Raw genomic sequence first — 10,044 nt, 5'->3', positions numbered from 1 at the left:
TATCAAAATACCCGTATATATATATATATATACGGGTATTTTGATACTGATTCTTTTTGAATGCTTCTCTCTTGGAATAAAAGCCTGATGTACACGGCTGATGATCTCTTCACAGACAATTCTCAGATCGTAAGTAGCAGATATACGATTGCTCTTTATTAGATCATATGCACTAGATTTATGATATACCTCATAACTTAACAAAATATGTGCCTGCAGCTTTGTCATCGAAAGTGCCCTTATTTTTAGATTAAACATCTCCAACACTTGGTTTTTCCGATTCACAATTCATTGTCTCTCCACATTCATTTCTACATTAAATGAAGACGGTTTGAAAACTCCCCAGGCTGTAACTTCAAGAGCGTCTGAGTTTCCTTCACATGCTTCTTTATTAAGTGCCATTAATATATTTCACAATTTTGTTCAGTCAATCAAGTATCTTTTCCCATAGTCCTCGAAACCTTGCTTATCTAATGGAAACTGAATTGCTAAAATATTTTTCTCCACTTCTACAATACCTTTTCATAATTATTACTCATACGCTAATAGTTTGTTTATTTTGTAGTTTTATTTATAGATTTATTTACTTCCTTACACTTATGTATTCTTTTCGAAGATTATTCGTTAATGACAAATATTTAGCTGAGCGTGTGAATTTACTTTCCTTAAGGTTACATCTGCTGTGTGCAACTGTTTGTCATGGTTTATATATATACATATATAGAATGTTTAATGTAACATTCCTTAGAGCAATACCTGTTTATAAAGTAATTGCCGACGCTAGTAAGAGCAAGAGCATCAGGTTACGTACAATTTTACATTTTTCTCATGATATTGACGCAGATAAATGACGGAAAGTGTAATCAAAAATAACTGGTTTGCTTATGTGTAAAGCCCACTATTTTTATCTGCAAAGTATTTGCTGATAGAAAAGATATCCTCCATAAAGACCAAATAGATATCGATATCTTCAAGTCCGTAACTTTTCTATGCTCCTCATCGATATATTATCATTTCCCTAGACGGTTCTTCGACACTTCATTCAATAATTATTTTATACAATTTTTTAAATTTTATTTCTTAAGTAAAGATATATTCAAATTAAATATCACATAATAATCGCCTAGAAAATTAGCAACATGTTCGTCCAGGAGGCTTTTCAACATGGTCAGACAAAATGCAAAGAATCTTTCATGATCATTTCCAGTTTTATTTTATAACAGAATAAGTATTTTAATCTTTCCCTCGGTTTCAATTTTATTTTCGTTTTAACAATTTGTATTTATAGATGTATGGCAGCGAATACGTATTGGCTTTATTAGTGAAAGGATCTTCTTCAAAATCTATATATTTATGAAGATTCCTATTTTCTACAACCTGTCTATTTTTCTGCTTGAATATTGAATAATAATATCTTCCTCTAAAGACAATACATTGGCAATAGTATAACACCCTGGGCTTATAAAATATAATAAAGCATATTGTTCTAGTGTCCATTGACGATGCGTAGTTGAAGAAATCTCCTCATTACTGATATTCTTTTATCAAATGTGTAGCTGTATCATTAGCGGAGATATCGTGGTCCATTTATCCATATGTCAAGTTAATTAGCTTCTAGTTTCCTGTTAGTAATTGTATGTCTCACAGAACATTATTAACATCATTACTATAGAGTATTCACTAGTTGTCTTCATATGAAATATTTGATTCCTTTCACAAATCTACAGATATATTCCCATATCTGTAAATACTGATATCTAACTGAGATGTTATTAGTGTGTTCTCCAAAGCTGAAACACATTCGAGAATCACGACTGAATATTCAATTTAATTATAGGCATGCTGCACTGAAAAAGGGATTCTAACTATCTGATACAGCTATAAAAAGATGACGTTGAAAATTACTTTTACGCATTTCATAAGATTATTTAGTCTAATTTTTACTTAATTTTATCTTTAGTATTTTTAAAGTGAAACGGTGGAAGAATCTCTTATCAAGAACGCATATCCAAAATGTGTGTGTGTGTATGCATCTACATATAATGGGAAATTATCGTAGACATGAACAGACTTTATTCCGATATACAAAGGATAACAATTATTTCTTAAAACTGGTAAGAAACAGAATATATGACCACAGGCTTAGGAGCCAAGCGCCAAAAAACAAAAATCACAAAACATTTTTTAAGTCCAGAAGAAAGATTTTAAGATGCCCAGTGGTACAAGATAAAGGCAAGATACCTAAGATAATAAATCATTCCAAATAAAAACTGTCGAACGAACCACTCCAAATCCTTTCAAACGGTCTAAAATTTACCTCGACGCTACAGTATTCTAACCTCAGTGAAGCACGAGATGAAATCTCAAATATTTGTAGAGAATTAAGATTTACAGAATTTTTTGATAAAGAAAACACTTATCAATCCATTAGAAAGACAAAAGCAATAACAACTCAGCAAAAGGAAGAAACAAAATACTAGCCAAATTTTGTGAGTCTATAGTCGTCTTCCGTAAAATGAATTCCACTTACTAAACCGAAGTTGAACACTAGTCGAAGAGGATGGAAAACTATATATGACTTATATAACAATAATAACATAGTTATAAAAGAAGCTAAGGAAAGAGCTATCGTTATTACGAATATGAAAGAATATAAAAATGACAGCATTTTCATTATTCAGTAATCTTAATTCATTCAATATTTTCACTTTGTTAACTGGCACAGCATTGTGAGATTCGGGAATGCAGTGTTTTGTTTACATTCTTTTTATTTTTCAGTTTTATTCCATATATTCTACGTATTCATATGTGCAGTGTTTGTATTTCAGTTTTCTCGGCATTGTGCATAAGCATAAGACCTGGGGTTTAAGACAATTATTTATCTATACTTAATTTAAGGATCTCCGATACACATATTGTTATTACAGAAAATTATATTGTTTTTAAACATACATTGTGTTTATCTCTATTTTGAAATTTGCATATCTGGATACTTACTTTATTTCCTTTAGCGACGATACTTCGATCAGAATGTACTTTTTCTGGTGGTCATATGCAGCTATACCCGATCGATGTTTTTCGGAAATTCTGTCTGAATTATTGTTTTCAATCCCTATTTTTCGAGATATTTATGTTTCAATAATTTCTGAAATTTTGTTACAAAAGTACTAACGCTTGTGAGAAGTGATAGTTCGATCGACAATATCCATTCAATATAATCGACAAAAATATTAGAAAGTACTGCCGATCATTAAAACAGTCCGATCAGCGAAACTAATAAGATAAATGAAATTCGATTATTTATGTAACGATGTGTAATATTTATCAACAGTAACTGAACTTTTTCCCTTCATTTTTAGATTTCAGAAATCATTGAAATAGTTATGAATTGATTCTTGTGTAGGCGTATGGCCAAGTGGGTAGAATTTTGCACGTGTAATCGGAAGATCGTGGTTTCCTTTCCCATACCGAGCAATGCGTTGTGTTCTTGAGCAAAACATTTCATTTCACGCTACTCGATTTCACTCCGCTATTAATAACCGTTCGATTGACTAGTTTTCCGTTCATAAGAAATGTTGCGATTTCGATTACCTATGCACCATATAAACCGAGTAACCGATGCTATAAGTTAAGGACTTGATGCGATAATGTCCAGTGATATTATTTCTTAACGGAGTCCAATAACCATAATATACCGACGTTTTAAGAGTCCAGTAACGAATATTCTGTTAATAATCTCACGAAAAGAAAGGCTAGTACCGGACAAAATATATCTTTGAACATTGTCTTCACAAAGTATATTTGAAAAGTGTCTTGTATTATTTTCATATTTCACACATTCATGGCTTAATATTTGACGATATTTTAATTAACAAAACATCTATGCCTATGTAGGTGTGTTCATATCTAGAATATGAATTTCATTATGTTTGTTTATATAAGTATCTATATGCGAATATGCGAATATTCGTATGCCTCTTGTCCTACTAAGAGTCATTCAAAGTTTCTATTTTTCTACTATTCCGCATTTTGTTTCTGTTACCTTTCTGTCTGTTATGATTTTCTTTGCCTTTCTATAAGCAAACAGAGTTAATCACATGTAAAAATGAAAAGTGTCGCTCGGATAATCTATGCATAAGTAACTACAACGTGAATTTGGCCTCTACTAGTAAGAAATAGAGTACTGTGTCTTACAAGGTTTACAAGGAAGTACGCGGAAGTTCCTCGTGTGTTGCTTTAGTAGTTATTGATGTTATCTTATATATCTCCTGTGAGTCTACTAACGTCGTTTCGGGCAAAGTCAATGCAATTTCATCAATTTCAGCACCTGATACTGACTGTCTCTTTCCGAATGTGGCGCAAAGTATGGTCTTAAAATGATAGTATATGAGTATGAACTTGGTAAATTGAAATCCAAAGTGATTTGTGTGTTTGTTTATGTGCATGTACTTTTAATCGTAGAAATAATTGTAGATATTTAATACAAATTTAAATTATAATACGGATTTTACTGACCGCTACTATGCAGATTTGAAGCAGAATATTATGCAAAAGACACCCAATTTAATAGAAATTATAAAATAGATGATTGAATGTATTGCAGTTATAGTTCGATGCATTGTACTTGCGAACCTATCAGCATACATATACATTGTCGTATATCCATGGAGAATATCTATCTAAACCACCTCATATATATATTATTATCAAGGCAATATCCAAATATGTTATATACATGAATTAACAAATAGATAGATAGATAGATAGAGAGAGAGAGAGAGAGAGAGAGAGAGAGAGAGAGAGAGAGAGAGAGAGAGAGAGAGAGAGAGAGAGAGATGGATGGATGGATGGATGGATGGATGGTTATGTACTTAACTTCATTGAGCCCGAAAGGGTGAAAAGCAAAGTCGACCTCGGTGGAAATTCAACTTAGGATGTAAAGACGGAGAAAATGCTTTACTTTCAGTTTGTCATATACTCTCGTCTGATGAACAGAAAAGCGAAATTCAGGAGCGTAAAAAAAGTGCAGTTGCAGAGTCAGTTATATTTTTGACGCCTGTTTTATATACGAAGTGGAGGGGTGGGGGTGAGTGTGTATGTGTGTGTGTGTGATTGTATATTTTTATATTCTACGTGCGTTAGTTTATCTGTGTATATTATATGTAAATATATGAGTATGAGGCAGGTTAAAATAGAAAATTGTTGTTTTAATGGGAAAAATTGTATTACAATAATATTGAATGTGGGTATAAAGGTTAGAGGGTTAAAATAAAGTTGTAAATAACCTTTCGTCGATACTTTAGTGGAATGTTAAAATCTAATATACAATCGTTCAGTGCTGTTGCTAGAAAATCACGTGGCGGAAACATCGGACATTTTGGTATCCTATGATATCGCGTTTTGTATTCTCTGTTGATAATTTCCATTTCAAGAATGTGTCACTGAACACCGGTAGATACACAAATAGGTAAATTGATACATTAGACAATTTACAGGAGAGAAAGATAAAAATAATAACAAAATCACATATAATTGTTCTCGTTGGACAGAGTTTACGTCAACGCTTTATAGTACGTCAAAATCCTATCATGTGTGTAATCAGCCGAGCTTTATATTCAATATTATTCCCAAACGTCACAAACAACGAAAATTTCCCAGCAAATTCAAACTTGATCTGGAAACATTTATGTAAGAAATTACAGAAAACTGTAGTGTTCGTGAAAATTTTCCCATAAACAATATTTGCATGAATAGTTTGCGGAGACATCTTTACACTTATCACTCACTTATCAGATAACATTACTATGGTTTTGAGTGGTCTGATGATGGAGAAAATTTATGAGTTATGTGAAGTATGTAAATGTAAAGATATGTTTTGTTAAGGTAAATTATTTGTTCGAATAAGTGATTTTCCTACTCCTTCTTGTAAATTACACCATAAAATCAAACAACCATATTATCTCGGTGTTCATCTGAAATAGTTTCTGTATTAATATTGATTATGATTATTTGATTGAATCCCACAAAATAATCTTCACAGCCAAAATTAATCACAGATGCAGCTGTTGCACATAAAACATTCTTATTTCCAACTACATTATATATGGTAGGTATGGTACCTATATAACAAATCAATACATACATACACGTATGTATGTATGTATGTATGTATGTATGCGTAAATCTTTTTATACGTTCGGGTATAGGGAATCCATGTTCTTTCCATTCCCAGTTTTACCCATTTTATCTCATTAACGTCACTGATGCATTTAGTAAGGAAGACATAAAATATGAATGCCAAAGCCTCCTTTTTAAAATTCTATGTTCAAACGTTTCTTGCGTAAGAAATCAATATTTTCTTACGCAAGTAACGTTTACATCAGGTTGAAACTCTAATATAATAGACCTGATACATTGTTATATTTAATTTGTTACCTCACGGATCTGATTTTAAAACTACTGTCAATTTTATATTTTATTTATTCAGCACCTATTATATTCCATACTAAAATCCTTTATTCAATTAAACTAGATCTTCTGTTTGCACAAAACGATTCATTTTATTTTAGATATATTTTGATAGAGGGAAAGATTATTCACTTATTTCGTTATTAAGCCCTATCTCCCCTTTTAGTGATCAAATCTATAATCGATAGTGTTCTAAACATGACCCCAGCTCCTATTTGGGCACATAACCAATGTGTGTGTTCTGTTTCCTTAAGATAGCAAGATTTGATTTGAAGAAGAATTGAGCGGCTCTAGAGACAGTGTCCTTATGTTATAAATAATGTTTTTGCATGCTAAACAAATGATGTTTTAAATGGAAGAAGTTAAATTAAATATGTTTCTGGTGGTGCGACTCAAATTCAAAAAGAAATATTTAGTTTTAAAAGGAGCAATTGTCCTACCAATATATTATTATTATTATTATTATTATTATTATTATTATTATTATTATTATTCAGTAGTTTTATTTTTATAATATGCTTTCACTTCACTACCGTGCGCAGCTCTGTGTGCCTTAGGTATATGCTGTGGTCTGCTGGGATGCTCTTATGGTTACTGTATTGAAAGTGTTTTGCGTAGGATGTGTGCAGTGCCCAGTAGTGCAATTTTCTGTATGTTATATATATTTGTATAACATACAAATTATTATTATTATTATTATTATTATTATTATTATTATTATTATTATTATTATTATTATTATTATTATTACCTTTTAATTTCTTTATTTAAATATTAATTAAAACTGAAGCCTTTAATATTTCAAATCTGAACTTTAATTTAGTATTAAGCCAATAAATCCATGCATACATAGCTTTGAGTTGGCTTGTGTTATTCGGTATAAATTATTTTTTTGATGCATGTACATCTGGGAAGATTAAGATTAGGCATCATTTCAAAGTAAAACTATAAAAGAAATGAAATAAAAGAGTGAATAAAAATTTAACAAGTCAAAATATATTTGTCAAGCGTCTTAAATTGAAGTATTATATTCTAATTTAAACTCAGTGTTTCTAAATTTAAAAACAAATAACTAAATGCATCTCATGTATTTTATCTTCAAACAAGGTTTTCGTGTAATTAATGTATTAATCCAAATATAAAATGCATAAAAATCATTTTGGTGTAACAAGTGAAATTGCAAGAGAAAGGAATTACAAATGCAAACCGAACTTTTGGTCGCCTTTTCTTCTATTTTTTTCTTTTTTCTGTGCGTCTCTTTTATTTTGCTGTTGCTAAATTTTGTTTTTGTCACTCTTGGATACATTTCGGCCAGGTTAATTATTTAGAGTCATTTTATAAATCTCGATTTCTTCTATGGAATAGAATCAAATAAAATCTATCCTGGCAAAAATTTGAAGATAGGCCATTTGTAAACAAGAAGAGTTAAATCCTGTTAACCTGATTCACTTTTATGTTTTATTTATCTATGCAAAATAAAACGGCAACCCGTGCAATAAAATGTCAGAGAAAACAGTTATTGCATCTTATTACAGAGCATTACTTGTTGCAAGACAATATTTATACCTTCCTAAGGCGGCAAACTGGCAGAAACATTAGCACGCCGGGCGAAATGCTTAGCGTTATTTTGTCTGTCTTAATGTTTTGAGTTCAGATCCTGCCGAGGTCCACTTTGCCTTTCATTCTTTCGGAGTCGATAAATTAATTACCGGTTGTGTACTGGGGTCGATCTAATCGACTGCCTCCCCCTCTTCCCAAAACATTTCGGGCATTGTGCCTAGGGTAGAAAAGAATATATACACCTCCCTAGAATTTCTAACTTTTCATCTCCCCTCTCTCTCTCACTCTCTCTCTCTCATCTTTCTCTCCAAATCTGCCTTACTAGGCCTTCGTTTCTCTCCCACTCACTTTCATTCACTTTTTATTCCTATGCTTTTGAATTCCTCACATACTGGGCACCTAGGATTTGGATTTTGCTCAAATGAAAATGTACGAAGACGTTAAAGTATATATATATATATATATATACAGATGAATGCACGCACGTATTTATTTAAATATTAATGCCCATCCATCATATATATATATAACAACTGACAATGTGAAACGGTGTGCTGCTTTAAGTCTATCAACCAAGTAAACAATTGAGGTTTCAAATTACATTGCAAAGAACTGTAAAAGCGAAGGCAGGGTATCAGCTGAAATGTTCTTAAATGTTCATCAATAGAGGCCCCTCAATTTGTACAAGTCATACTGACCTCATGCAGATGAAGGGCAAATGTGTCCTTGACGGGATTTGAACTCAGATTACATACAGCCTACCAAACACCAATAGAGCCTAAGGTTCTATCAATTACCCACATACAATATGTACAACCGTAGAAGGACTACATACAGAATATTAGACGATCATATCAAAAAATATGTCACATGTCCTGTCACTTTCTCCCAAGTGCTTATATGGTTACAATTATAGCATGTAACTGTTAAGTCATAGAACAGTCTCTGTAAATAACAACGAGCGAAGTAGTAATTGCGTCTGCTATGTTGGCCAGGAAAGGTAATAACAAAAATGATTTTTTTTCCTTGAGTTAAAGATAACGCACTTTAGTGCAAGGGTCAGAGTCACGATATGATCGTTGCCTCAATAAAATTTTCTAACCCGATCACTTCTCACTGTTTAAAATTGGTCTTCTCCTTCATATCTTTCGTTCTAACTTTCTTTTTGACCTGACTAATTTCTATCAACACTCAACGCAATGGTCTGACACATATAAGTTATCACACTTCAACTAAAAATAATATCTGTGCAACAAAATATTTTCTATTTTATTTCCAGAGGCACTTAACGAATATAACTACACGCACGCATATACATACATACATACATACATACATACATACATACATACATACATATGTGCGTGTATATGCGTGCGCGTACACATGTGTGTGCGTGCGTGCGTGCGCATGTGTGTGTGTGTGTGTGTGTGTGTGTGTACGTGCGTGTAGTTTTGCTGAGAATTAAAGAGCAACTAAGTTCAAATGCGTCTATATGGAATCAACTGGAACGGCCTAGAGGAATGGCAGACATGTCCGTTAAGGATGCCGTAAGCCAAGCAAAACTAATTTTGAACAAGGACTATAATTCGAGGATCAGAACCAAAAAAGAAGTAACGCTTTGAAAACTGATAAGAATGTAACGAATCTGGAAGAGAAAAAAAATTGTAATAAAGAACCAACAGAAGTAAAAGTAAGCAAACAAACAAAAAAGATATGAGGAAAAGATGAAGGAAATATAAGAAAACTTGAGAAAGGTAGAGAAGAAAAGAGTGAGAGCTAAATTATATGAAGGTGAAATAATAGACCATAACACACATTAAGTGAAGAGCTGTTTTAAGGCAAAATAAGCAGTTGTAATGTAAGGAATAACATCCTGCTATAGTTTCTATAGCCAGACATGCTTGCACACATCCACTACACACACAGACACACACATACGCACGCACACATATACACACACATACACACACACACATATATATATACTGAGACAGATAGTTTTATATATATATA

Source organism: Octopus bimaculoides, chromosome 1 (assembly GCF_001194135.2).
Source record: "Octopus bimaculoides isolate UCB-OBI-ISO-001 chromosome 1, ASM119413v2, whole genome shotgun sequence".
NCBI lineage: Eukaryota > Metazoa > Mollusca > Cephalopoda > Octopoda > Octopodidae > Octopus > Octopus bimaculoides.
Note: the sequence above shows the minus strand (reverse complement) of the source record.